Raw genomic sequence first — 14,873 nt, 5'->3', positions numbered from 1 at the left:
TTGTGGTCATGTGGGACCTTTTCAGAATCTCTGTATTTAGCTGTATTTGGGTACTGGGTGGAATTGTGTGCTGCCTGTCACTGCCTCCCGACTTAGTTTGGCTATTGGATTGTAGAGTCTGGTTCTTATCAGCCCTCTTCCACCAAGTTCGCCTGCTGCAAGCCAGACGAGATTCAGTGCTTTCTGGTTTGTTCACTGACCTTGTAGTGCACATTAGATGCCTTGACAGGTGGATCTCTCCTCTGCACCCCTTGGTGTTTTCCAGTAATATCTTTATAGTTCTGAAATACATTTTGGTGCCCCCTATGGGAAAAGTGGGCTTGCACTTGGCTACCTGGCATGAAGCATTAGGAGTTTCACATAAGCCCTTTCAAACCCTGCAGTTCTTTCAGTGCCCCATTGAAATGCTGACATCTGGGTCTGCCACCTGGACCAAATGAGCAGTGCTTGTTACTTCCACTCTGCCACTTTGACACTCCTTTTTGGAGCAATGCTGGCTGGTGTCCCCTAACAAAACTACATCTTTGGGTGGAGTAACTCAGGCCTTTTGTTACTATAGCCAGGGGGCCTTTAAGACTAGATAGCGCTTGCTGCTGAATCACTTGGATTACAACTTCAGCCACATCTCCTTCACAGTGGTACTTCCACTGAACGAATCCCTTGTCATGAGGACCTCTAAGTACCCAAGTTGATCACCCCTGTTTTAGCTTCGTTTTACAGTGCATATTTTATTCATTTTAGTAAGGCTTCTTTTAGGGATGATTCTTACATATTTTTATCCGCTTGCTTTTTTCTAGGAAAACGAAGAACACGCTGCTTGTTTGGTTAGTCTTTGCACAACATGTAATCCGTACTTTCTGTCGAAGGCTACAGAACTCTGTACACAATATGCTAGTTTGTGTGACCCATTCAGGAGACTGCTTCTAACACCTAGAAACAGCATTGCATCAGAACTGTACTTCTATTGCAGTACGGTTTATTATATAAACGGTGCACAGACCCAGAGGGGGCAGAGGGAATTCCGGCCATGACTATCCTGGGAAGCATGCTGTGCGACATGCAGCTCTGCTGGCTCTGATCTACCAGCCTCCTGAGAGGATCGCCAGCTACTCATGACACTGTTTCCAAATATGGGGTTGGGGCTAATCCCTTAAATCGGCCTAGGCAGAAGGGTACACCTGTTATGCTCTCAGCGTAGACTAAGGGTTAAGTAGGAATCTCTAAACCACATACACCCTGGTTGGATTGTTAATCTTTTTACCATGTTAGTAATTCTAAATTACCTGGCTTTGTTTCATCTGCCTAATTATCGCAGATCACTATATGCTAGATTCTGATAGTTTTTCTATACATTTATTGAAACTATCTTGCATCTTTCTGTCTCACCATGGAATGCATGAGTAATGTGTACGAAAGGGGTAAGAACTGTTTCCATGATTTCCCTGGGGAGTCAGAGCGTCATGTTCCAGTTGCCATAATCACCCTCCATCCTGGTTGGTTTGGAGTTCAGGTGAGGCACTGTGAGCTAACCAGGTGTTATGCTGACAGGTACTAATGGCATTGATGGGCTCAGTATCCCCAACTCTGCTGTCTTAAACACACAGTCCTATTACTATAGTAGGAACCGCATGACATACTTTCTGCAGGAAGCTCAAGGTATTAAAGCACAACTACTCTGTGTGCCACACTAAGGGTTTAACCCGTCTCATTTTTCGATGAGTTGGCAGTTACCTTTCACTGAAATAGCTCAATGGTTTGTAGGGCCTGGATCCTTTGATGAGAAAGGTTTCTCTGTTGGTAAAAACAAAGACCGTACGGGGTTCTGTAGTTGGAGTTTTATCAGAAGTTCTGATAATCCGCATGATGATCACTTCCACCAAAACTGCCCAGTGCTCCAGCACGTTTTTCTCTGGTTTCTAAACTTTTACATTTTTTGGGGACCTATGGAGTGTTGTCACCCAAGTGGCCTATGTCTTCTGTTCATGCCATGCTATAGTTTGGCATGCCCCTTTTCCAGCAATTCATCATGTTTACTAGGTCGCTTACGACCTTGTACTTTAACGGGCCCCCATTAAAGATAAGTTCCTTATCCCAGTTTACTTAATTGGACCCATATATCTGTACTTAAAAAACAAATTGTATTATATGCATCCGTGAGATCTTCAGTTGAGGCTCCTCCACCAGGGAGCTTGGGAGCTTATAAAAATATTTTTTTGGTTGGCTATGTACCTGCAGTCACACTAAGAAGTTCTCAGATGGCCTCCCGTTTGGGTGGGTGGGGGATTTATGTTTCCTAACTAAGTTCTGATGGCAACTGGATCTCCTAAAACTACCTTGGTCTTCACCCTCAACCTATAAACTAATGCCGCATGAAAGATCCTAAGTGAATTATACAGAGGATGATTGACTGGAAATTACATAGTGTCAAACACTGGAGAATTGTACCATTATTAATAGATGTAATGGTTCCATTGGAGTTGTCTTCTCTCCCATGGGTCCTTGTCTAGGAAAGAATGAAGGTTACAGGATCCCACTTGCATCCTGAGGAGAGGAGTCTGGCTACCCGGGTTTTGAAATCTAGTTTCGTTTTCAGGACTCATAGTGAATAAATATCTAAACATTATTTTTACAACATAAATCTGACATGCCCAAGTTGGCCTCCCAACCTTGGTTCGGCCTGTGCAGCTTTAAACTACATAAACTGGGCAGCAGTGGCCACATCAAGCCCCTTAGATGTTGCTTTAGGCAGACCAGCGAGAATGTGCAAACATTAAGGCCTGGGCGGGGATGGTGTTCTTCCAGTGGTCAAGGTAATTCTGTTTTTAATTCACATTTACGATTGACCATGCTAGCACTGCATCAAAATCATAGTCTCCCAGAGTTTGCTCTTAGGTACAAGCTTGGCTGGGTATCTTCTTACCAATGGAGGTTCAGTGCAAGGTTTGGGAGTTCACATTAAAGTTTTAGTGCATGTTGACCGCTTCGTCAAACAAGGTGTTAGCTTATTACAACAAGACCACTATTATAGGTAGAGATCTCTTATTCAAGTTTTTCAGGTGCCTGCACCACTCAGAGAACGTTTGGATCATCCTCTTCCAAAGTGCCTGATGTTCCTCAGCCTGACAGCTTTGGGAAAGGCAGTCTGTCACCAACTACTCTTCTGTTAGTGGCAAGTAGCTGAGTATCTGGAGTCATTGTTGTGCTGTGCACAGGCCACTGTCCTCGAAGGGACGCTTGAGGCCGGGTTAATGCCTACCCAGCAGTTTCATGTAATGATGGAGGAGGCTTTGGTGAATTGCTGGGGTCACTATATCACAGGCAATACATTGCATTGTAAAATACAGCATCTAATACATATTTAAGATAAGCGTATGAGTTCAGAATAGCAAATATATACATAACTTTGATGATGTAGTGGTAGCCGATGCATTGACATACCATATTTTTGTAGATCGATATAATTGACCTCGATATAGTGACATACAGTTCTCGCCTTGTTCCTGAACCATTCTCACACTTTTACTTTGACTCACAGATCCTATCGCATTGCTGTCTGGGGCTCTCTGAAATAGTTCTATTGACTGAATGGACTCGCTTGCTCTAGTCCATTGTTTCTGTCTTCTGGAAAGGTGTCTGGATTCTGTCACCAGGTGATGGTGTCTTGCGAACATCTGGGGCCCAATGTGCAACATGAACACTTAACCAAAGCTACACTGCAGTGTAAATTCCATATATTCTTAATACAACCCATTCCAGAGTCCGTTCTAGGATTTGATTCTGATCAGTTTTTGTATTATGGTAACTGTATGTCTTCTGTGATTCTTTTTTTGCTGAACTTCGTAGTCCGGTCCGAGGTTTCTGGGCATTCAGAGTGAGAATTTTGTTTACCACTGGTTTAATGAGGCCTTTGTTTCACTTCAACTGGATAAACAAGAAATCCATTTTAACACGCGATCTTTTCAGAATTTTGGGTCAAGCAGCCGAGGTTTTGTCTAGGAAGTGGTGTCATGTCAGATATTCAGAAACTCCTATAACAAGCAAAAACTTCAATGCCAAGACCGTTTGCATGTTTCTGAAGAAGAGGACTTTATTTTAAAGGTAAGCAAAATATTTACCCCTTAAAATAGTCTCATCAAAAAACATAAGTACAAGCATTGTCTAGACCACACAACGTACCCCAAATGACTTCCCTTCTTATGACTAAGCACTATAGTTTCTGTTGAATATATACCCCTATGGCAATATGCTTTGGGAGTGCTTGTGTTTGCATACATGAATGTTTTAAGACGTACTTTAAAGACAAAACCAATTCTTTTTCATTCTTTGACAGCTCACAGGTATATTTAAAATATTTCCAGCAAATACTGCGTAATAAATCTGCAATGCATTTATCATTAGTTACTAAATGCGAGATTTTCAAAACATTTAGGAAACACATAAGAAGAGGGTGAGACTGACAGCACAAAGATTAATTCAATTCACCTTTCAGAAAATCAAAGTTTTCGTTTTTTACGGTTTATACAGGTCAAGATAGGTTTTTCAAATAGGTCTTCTTGATCCCAATTTAGGAGTGACCAAATGAAAACTAGCTGAAACTTACGGTACATACAGAAACTACAGTACAGTTTCGGGTCCCAGAGTGATCCTGATGCAGCTGCCAAAAACTCCAAACAGCAAGAAGCCCAAATTACCCATTACCCAAAATAAATAAAGAACGTCTCCTTCTGGTAAGAAAAATGTTTATTTAGGGGATCTCAGATTGTCTCCGAAGGGGTAACTTGGTGGTGGCCACCAGTTCCAGATCATGGGGTTAGTGTTTAGAGGCCTTCCACTCCAAGCCCATGGGCTGTTTGGGATGAACAGTGATTTCCTAGAGTGGCACTTTCCTCACAAGCCCCTTGGGTGGTAGTAGGGGGCTGGTACCCCTGAATCTTCCAGTTGTAGTAGAGGTGTTCTAGTGATGGGGGCTCTCACAAGTCCAAGATATCCACAATGGGCACCAGAAGTCCAGTAGTCACTAAGGCCCATATGTCCAGAAGAAACTTGTATTTCTTTATGGACCAGATTACAGTTTCAGGCCCTTGAGAAATACAAAACTGTCTATCCTAATGTATAAAGGTCTATGCAGCATCGCAAAATGTGATTGCGACCCAGTAGAAATCACATTTTGCGATTCGCAAAATAGGAAATTGGATTTCCTATTTGTGATTTCCTAACAGCATATACACAGCATTTCCTAATTGCGAAATGGGCATTTAGGAAATGCTATTACCATTGAAACAGATTAGGTGGAAACCAGGTGCAAAATGAAAAAAAAATGCCCCCACTATGCATCAGGTTCATTCCCAATGGCAGCTTTGGACATCCTGGCAAGGAGGATAAGGATAAGTATTTCCAGTTTAGTGTAAAATACTTACATAGACATATACATACATATATATATATATATATATATATATATATCACCTACTGGCAGTCGCCAGTAGGTATCTATAGTTAGGATCTAGTTTCCATAGAAAAAGCGTTTTTGGACCTGCCAGTATCTTTGGCACCGTTTGATCAATCTTCATGACATTTTCCAAAAAAAAGTGTCTTATAGGATCCTGTTGCACATGGAAAGTTTTGGTGTGATCTGTCAAGTGGGGGCCTAGGGAGGGGGGGTAAAAAAATTGCATATCCCAGGCCGAACTGCTGAACGGAACTACAGACCACCTCCCCGGGGCAAGATACATTTATAATAGTGGGGGGCTCCTGTGGACCCCCCGGACCGCCTGCATTATATGCGGGAGACCCGCGCAGTCCGCGTACCCTGGGGACCACCACCTCCCCAGGGCAAATTAGTAAAAGAATATGAGGAGGGTCCCGGGGACCACCACTTCCCCGGGGCTAGATTTTCAAGTTATGCGAGGCAAAATACTATTAAATTAGTGGGGGTCCTGTGGATCGCCATCTTCCCAGGGCTTAAATCAAATTAAAGCAGCCTCCCTGAGGACCAGCATCTCACTGGGGCCAAATATGAAGATGGAGGAGGAGCCTACTGCCTCGTGAGGCCATGAATGACCCTGGGGACCGCCACCCCCCCAGGGCCGGCTTCTCCTACCTCCAGAGGTGCTGACAGTTCCCATCAAGCAAAAGCAAAGATAACTCTGCTTTCAGCAAGCGGGAGCTGTCAAACAGCTCCCGCTTGCTGAAAGCGAAGTTTTCATCTCTTTCCATGCACGCAAACATGCATGCAGGGAGAAAGATGAAAACATTGCTCCTGCAAGCAGGGAGCTGCTATTTAAAGCAGCTTCCTGCTTGCAGGATCAATGCCGGCTCCCGCAGGAGACAGGAGCTGGCGTGAACTGCTGGGGCAATGAGATTATTCCCATGGTCACCAATTTTTTTATTTTATTTTAAATTTCAAGGTGGACTGTAAATCTGCAGTTCCATCTTGAAAAATATTTAAGAAAGAGGCTCAAAGACAAAGTTACAGACACACAAGGTCACTGGAGACATTTCCTCACCATCCTTTATGCAACTGTTGTGAATGAGATGCACTATATATATATATACCCAATGAGTTAACTTAGTAGAAAGTACTCCAGTTGCATAGACATTCTGAATAAAACTGTGGCTTCTTCTTGAATAAATACACAGGGCAGGATTCATTCTGGCATGACACTCATTTGACAGAAATGAAACATCAATGGAAAGCACTTGCAAATATAAACAAAGCAGGTGCCCGAGTTCAAGGTCCACTTCTGTAAAGTACTAATTATCCTAATTTCTTGCACATAGTCAAGGCAAAGCAAGTGTTTTTTCTCTACATTTCCACCTTGAAAATTTATGTGTAATCCTTGATGGAGGTGTTTGTATCCTTGCTTTTTTCAAGCACAATGTCTTATGTAGTGACTGTGATGCGTTGGTTCTTTTTTGTCAACTGCTGCTAAGACCCAATTCCTGCTGTGCACGGCCGAAGGCCACGCGTGACACAGGGTTGAGGTATTTATAGGGGATTGGCAAAAAGGGCCTGTGGGCAACCCCCGCTATTCACAGCCAGTGGTTGGGTTAATGTATAGTAATTAAAATTACTTTACATTAATAAAACTATAGAAAGTCTCTGAAATATCCAAAGGTTACAGGGACGATATTGTTAGGAAATAGAATTAAAAAAACATAGAAATTCACTTAAAAAAAACAAAGGTTACAGAGACGTTATACTTAAGCTCACATTTTAGATGTACTCCTGCCCTTGCCATGCACTGATAATTACTCCAGACATTACAACACTCATGACATCTTTTATAACATCATTGATATCACTGTAACATTTGCAGTAATATTATTTATGAAAAACTGTGCATTGAGAAGGCACTAGTTATAGTTACTTCAGATAACTTTAATTTAACTAATTATAACAGGTGAATTTCTATGGTTTTGTATGGTTAAAATTTAAGCTTATCTATGACGCCCCTGTAACCTTTGTGAATTCCCATGTTTTTCAAAATTCTATTTCCTAACTATAACGTCCCTGTAACCTTTGTTTTTTTTCAATGAATTTCCATGGTTTTTTTGCACCCTAATATTCATTACTATACATGAATCCAACCACTGCCGTACATGCATGGCAGCAGTTGGCCGCAGAGCCTGCAACCACCGAACCTTTTGCTGCGCACAGTGGTGGGGTTGGCTGCAGGCCAGGACCTATGGCCAACCCCAACCACTAAACCCGAAGGCCATGCATAGCGGCAGTTGACCCTGTGGCCAATTCCCCTAACCTCCCAACCCCATGCTGCGCACAGCTTTTAGCCACGCGGAGTGGTAGTTGCCCGTGTGGCCCCGTCCCCTAGTCGATTTCAGCCCTGTGGACCCCTTCACCGGAGCCCAGACTTCTAACATTGTTCTTCTGGGGGAAGAGGACCACAAGTCCCCTTTCCCACAGCTGATTTTGGCCCTGGGAACCCACATCCCCCAGGGCCCAAAATTAATATATATTTCTTTCTGGGGAAGGGGGCCATGTGACCCCCCTCCCTGGTCCAATCTCGACCCCAGGTACCCCATCCACAGGTCCCAGCTTTAAAAAAAAAAAATTGGGGGGGAGGGGGACTTCCCGGCCCACCTTCCCTGTCTGATTTTGGCACTGCGGACCCCAACCCCTGGGGCCCAGCGCTAATGTTATTTTTTTCCTGGAAAGGGGGGCCACGTGGCCCCGTCAATGGCCCAATCTGCAGCCCTCCTCCCCAGAAAAAGAAATATATTACCGCTGGGCCCCTGGGATGGGTCCCTGGGGCCAAAATCAGTGAGAGGAGGGAGGCACGTGGTTACCCTCCCCCCCCAAAAAAAAACATTGTAGAATGCTGGGCTCTGGGGGATGGAGTCCCCGGGGACAAGATCGGCCAGGGGAGGGGGGCCATGTGGTCCCCCCCAAAAATTACATATATTAACGCTGGGCCCTGGAGGATGGGGTTCCTGGGCTGAAATCAGCCAGGGAAGAGGAGACGCATGGTCCCCTTCCCCCCATAAAAAAACATTTTAGAAGGCCAGGCCCTGGGATGGGGTCCTCTAGCCCGAAATCAGCTGGGGGAGGGGGGACCAGGGAGAACTACGACCAACTCACTCTGCGCATGCTGTCCAGGGTAGGGTTGGTTGATTAGGGGGGGTTGGCTACAGGGACTGGCCTCAGGCCAGGCCCTGCATCAACCCCACCACCCTGTGTGGCACAAGGGTTGGTGGTTACAGGGGGCTGGCTGCGCAGGATGGGGCAGTGGTTGGATTAGCGTATAGTGATGAAAAGTACTCTACGTTAAAAAAAATATAGAAATTCACTGAAAAAAACAAAGGTTACAGGGACGTTATAGTTAGGAAACAGAATTAAAAAAATATAGAAATTTACTTAAAAAAACAAAGGTTACTGGGACGTTATAGTTAGGCTCACATTTCAAATAGGGGTGGGTGGTGAGCTCTGCTTCTCTGACGGAGGTAATGGAGTTTTTGACACTCTGTGCTCCACCAGAGCGAAAAACTCTGCTAGCCCCGGCATCGGAGCGGAGCTCACCAGTGTACCCTGGCTGGACCTAGCAGCATTGAGAAGAATTTGGCCCTCATCACAGTGTCTCTTCTATGTGCCCCAGGGGCACTGGGCCAAGACATTATTTACATATGAGGTGGGGTGTGCTTGGAAAAAAGGAAACTTGCAGAGAGAGCTCCACGGAAAAGAACCTGTCTCCTCAGACTCCCTGAACTTTCTCAAATATAGATTGTTAGCCCCGGGGATCGTGCCCCGTGTAATAAAATGTCAGCCGCAACTTTCTAGTCAGGTTGCAGCCAGCCAATTAGAGTGCTTTTATTTGCACGCGCATTCACAAAAAGTCACATATATTTGTGATTTATTTGCAGCCAGAGTTATACTAATTTATTTTCCCTTTAATATCTAAAATACTACTGAACAGATTTACACCAAATAAGTGAAAGCGTGATCTGCAGACCGAACGCCAGCTTTCTGCCAAATTTGGTTTAATTCCGTCCAGTGGTTTGGGCTGTAGTCATGTTCAAACGTCCTATGGGAATTAACTTGGGAAATGCAACTTTTTTTACCCCCCTTTTTCTCAGCCCCAACTTGATAGATCATCCCGAAACTTTCTGTGAGCAGCAAGAATCACCGGAGCAATTGTTTGGGGGAAATTATATTAAGATTCCTAAAACAATTCTAAAGGTATAGGCAAGTCAAAAATGCTTTTTTCTATGGAATCATGGTCCTAACTATAACTACCTCATGGTACACATATATATATATATAACATATATATATATATAAATCAATATATATCACTCACATCTGTACCACCGAATATACCGCTCCAAGGGCCAGAATCACAGCACCGCTGACACCGTCATCTGTTTTAAAACGTTTTTATTCTTATTTTATTGCCAGTGCTTTCATAAAGTGCAGTGCAAAAGAAAGGGGAAATTTAGGTCGCCGCATTTCGGCACTATGCCTTCGACTGGACCATGGAGTCCTATGGTATTGATAGTCACATTTTAAAGTGTCCTCACAGTGCAGTCCCTCCACCATTTCCATTAACAAACTAGAGTGTATATCTTTGCTTTCTACTTTGTCATAATTTCGGCGCCATAGTTCTTTTAATCCCTTCAAAGGACCTGCCACCCATAATGTGAATTTCAAAGGGCAAGATATTAAATCACATGTGTTTTATACGGACTACAAAAGGTCGGGAGCATGAGTCCCATTTATCGCCGTTCAACAGGAGGGAAGATCACACCAGGACAAGAGACCATGGACTGTTAGTCTCCCTGTTGGGGAAAGGAAGGTACCATAACCAAAGAAGTCAAGATCACCTGGCCTGAGCCTGGAACACCAGCCTTCTGTCTGTCTGACAAAACCAGTGGATCCTTTGAGGAAGAGTGCTTGAAGGATGCGAAGCCCAGCAGGTATCTTGCCGTGTTGATACCAGTGAGCAAAGAATGATGGATCTGGTCCAGTCGGGCACGCTGCAAGGAACCAGTCAGCGACCCCATAATCATGTGGGTGCCACCATGAAGTAAACGATGTTGCCCTTGTGCAGAGTCAGTCAGAGACTCCTGTATGCCAGGTGGGGGCAACTGTGAAATGAGGGCTGCCACCTTTGAGTGGAGAAAATTGGCCTGTGCGCCAGGAGGAGGTAACACTGAGGCAGGGTCATTGCCCTGGATCATTGTGCCCAGGCTGCTGTGAAAAACATTTATCAATTGTGAGGAGCCCCAGAGAAGGACATCTAACATCATCCCCTGCCGATTTGCTGCTATTTTGGGATCAGAATACAGCACACCATCCAGCACACCCTGGATAAAAGCAGAATTGATTATGGCTACTTTCCTGTTTAGACGGTCTTACAAGTTCAGGGTTTGTTCACTCTCACATGTATTACAGTTTTACCATCTATTTCTTAGTGTCAAAGGAAGTGCATATATATTTATTTGAAGGTGCAGTTTCTCTGCCCACTTGTTCAGTTGTTTTTGCTGTAGCATATGTCAAAACGAAGCCTGCTTATGAGAAGAGTGTTGCTTGTGGACAAAGCTGTCTTGCATTGTGAGGCTTGAACACAACTATCCTGAATTGTGGAGCATGCACCTGGGAATGTGTGTTACAGTAAAAGCCATTCACAAGGACCTGTACTGGAAGCACAAGCCTGGAGGTTCACGCTGCACCCTGAACCACAAGGGATGTGAGCCTATCACAAGGTTGGCTGTGGGTAAGTCACAAAATGAAGACAGTAGGACATAATTAAATCTAAAATACTCTTGGCTTTGCCCGGACTGTGCTTATTTGTGTGTCATACTCATATGCTCAGCTGAGTTTGTGGGTCTAGTATGCAGCACCAATACTCTTTTTCCCAGCTGCTGTTGTGGCTGTAAGTTGCAGTCATGGGCATTCTAGAGTTCTGAGGCTTACTGTGCAATAATACAGTGTTGCAAAGTGATCCCTTTTTGGGGGGTCACCCCCAGTGTTTAATTTTCTTGGGACTCAGCTACGGGCAATCTTGAATTCTGACAATGGGACACTGCTATCCAATACCTAGTGTGTGTGCTGTGACCCCTAAAATGTCTTTGAAAAGGCTTAAACCTGATTGGCACATTTAACTTGCCAACAAGGCTAGAACAATAAAGGGGGCAGTAGTACACTCGAGGCATGGAAAGATAAATGCCTCTTGTGGGCTGCAGCACCTGTAATGCCACTCACTACAGTGGCAGTGCGAACATGTCTTCTAGCCTACCCTGTGTGGCCTGACAGCAGCAGCTTGCACTGTGCTTCACAGACCTGGCAAAACTACACCTTTGATAGGTAGGAAACCTGATTTTAAATATTAAATGTCACCCCAAAGCGCAACTTGCTGCCCACAAGAAATGGTGCATATATATAAGAGTGGAACATGGGTGACATTACAAAGATCATGTTCCCTCGGTGACTGGACGCAAAACAACAGTGTCACTTGTCAGACTGTACCTGGTACATCAGAAAAGTCAAAGAATCTATTATAACTTTAATCTATAACTTTTGACCCATACCAGCTACAGTCTGTATTCAAAGACGTATTTGTATATTTAATAAAAAGTCAGTTTAATAGTAGGTTGGACTTTGATGGAAACTGTGGGGATTTGGGGTGTACTATATTGTATGGCTGTAAATTTGCAAATAGAATCTTAGGTCCAGTTAGGTAAGTTTACTCAGCTTTAAGCTCAACCCTGGGTAGCTGTGGCTGAGAGCAGTAAGATTTAGGAACAATGTAACACCAAACAACAGAATAAAAAAGCCACACAACACAAAAAACAGTACCCAAGGTTAGACAAATAGATTAGATTGTTATGGATCTTTGGAGAGCTTGATCATCAGAATCCACTGGCAGGTTCCAGAGTTATAGATTTTTAAAGGAATAAATAACTTTAGAATCAACCCCAAACAAGTATTGGTCAACAAAAACCTTGAAAACTTTTGAAAAGTTTGGAAAAGGTTAGTTCGGCAACTTCTGCCCACGCTGGATGACCACGTCTGACAGGACAGAGATCCAGGGGGCCAGAGAGGATACCTTGGACAATTACCTGGCCACCAGACCATTTTTAGAGCAAGATCCAAACTTTACAGGATGACCGCCATAGACAATAGCGGAGTGGTCCTGATACTGAGGGATGCAGGCTCAAAAATGCTGGAAATGCTGTGTGATCCATGGGTGTGAAGTCGGGTCAAGTACTCGGTCCACAGGTGAGTAACGGTGACTCTAGCCACAAAGTTCAGGGTCCCACAAAGTCCTCTTTGCACGGTTCCAAGGGCTGCTTATGCAGCCCACGTGCTTTTGAAAAACATTGGTCATGGTACAAATCTTTGGTGGAGACTAGTGTCCCTCTCAGGTGATGAATCCAGTCACAACCAATGCTCATGGGTCCAGCAGACACAGGTGCACCTTTTGGCTATCTCCAAAATGTCCATGGGGGTGCCTGGCGTCTGGTAACGGCAAGACTTCTGCGGTGGCTACCAGGGATGTGACTTGGGCTTCTGCAGCTTTAATGTCTCCTGGGAGTCTCTCCTTTAGTATGGGGCCGAGGATTAGTGTTTCCCTGAACTAGGCATACAAAATAAGGTCCAGGCTCTACAAGCCCAAAGTGCAGCAAGTGCTCCGGTGCTGCAGCTTATCTTTGTGCACTTCCAACGGGTGCAGAGTGGTCTTCTTCTCATCCTCTTTCCAGATCCAGCGAGTACTGAGGGCCAACGTGCCAGGGGTGCCATATTTATCCCAGAAGAATGCCCTGAGGGAACCACACAATCACTAGTCAATGGACTACTGCCCCCACCTAGTGATGCAGTTCCTATGATGTGTGGTACCTGGCTATCCCAGAATGGCACATTCTTACCCCCTTCAAGATTGCACAACCCTTCCTCAGTCAACATGCCTACGGTAAAACTCATTTGGGATGAGTTTTCCCCTTCCTTGGCCCAGTCTGGCCAAAATACTGTAGCTACCCACATCACCAGGAACACTACCAAACCAAACCATTTCTGAAAACTGGACACCCAAGAGAGTCCACATTTGTGTGACTTGTATGGATACCGCTATGTCCACAATACCCTGGAAACCACACCCTCAGGTAAAATGGAGACATTTCCTGATGTTTCTGTGAGTGAAATTTCAAGAATCTTCATTAATGCACAAAATTCCTACCACCCAGCATTCCCACACTTCTCTTGATAAAAACAGTATCCCACTTGTATGGCTGTACCTATCACCTGGGTCACAATAGGCCCAACATGGGACATAGTGACATCAGGTTTGTGGCTTGAAAGACAACTCCTTTTAGCGAAGCAGGTAGCTGGGTATTTTTGCCCGGGCTACCACTCAAGGAAACCAACCAAATTCAGGCATTTCTGAAAACTAGATATCTAGCGGAGTCCTGGGTTGTGTGACCAGCATGGATCCCACTACATTTTTTATATCCACATTACCCTGCAAACCTCAAATGTGCCTAAAATAACAGCATTTTCCTGACATTTCTGAGTTAAAGTTCGGCAATCTACAGAAATCCCCAAATTCCCACCAGCCACCGATCTCACACTCCTCTCGATAAAAAATGGGACCCCAGTTGTGTGGCTGGGCCTTTCATCTGCAACACTATAGGCCCAAAACCTAGCATGGCAATATCAAGTTTCCAACTTGAAAAACAACCCCTTTTGACGAGTGAGCAGCTGGGTATTTTGGCCCGGGATCGGCCGCCACATGAGAAAATCTATCAAAACAGACATTTCGAAAACTAGACACCCATAGGAGTCCATGGTTGTGTGATTTGCATGGATATGGCTAAGTCTCCTTTCCAACAATGACCTATAAACATCAAATCTGGCTAAAATTACATATTTGTCACACATTTCTGTAAGGGAAAGTTGCAGAATCTTCAGGGAACTCCCAGTAAAAATGGTACCTCACTTGCATGTCTGGGCCTATCACCCTCTACAGAATAGACCCAAAATGCAACATGACAACATTAAACTTCATGCAAGAAACACAACACTTTTTAGCGATGTGGGAAGCTGCCATATTGTGGCCCTGGCTTTTCATCACACTTGTCACCCAGATGAGTCCAGAGGTGTATGAACTGCATGGATCCCACTAGATTTTCATATCCACAATGGCCTGCAACCTTCAAACCTTGTCTAAAATGACAAATTTTTCTCACATTTCTGTGTTGGAAAGTTATATAAACTGAAGGGATCCGCATAATTCCTACCACCCAGCATTCCCACACTTATCACAATACAAATGGTACCCCACTTGTGTGTCTAGGTTTATAACGTGTTGTGAAGTACAGTTAAGGAACCTGCGGGGATCCACAAAATTTCTACCACCCAG

This window comes from Pleurodeles waltl, chromosome 4_1 (assembly GCF_031143425.1).
Source record: "Pleurodeles waltl isolate 20211129_DDA chromosome 4_1, aPleWal1.hap1.20221129, whole genome shotgun sequence".
NCBI lineage: Eukaryota > Metazoa > Chordata > Amphibia > Caudata > Salamandridae > Pleurodeles > Pleurodeles waltl.
This window is presented reverse-complemented; position numbering follows the sequence as displayed.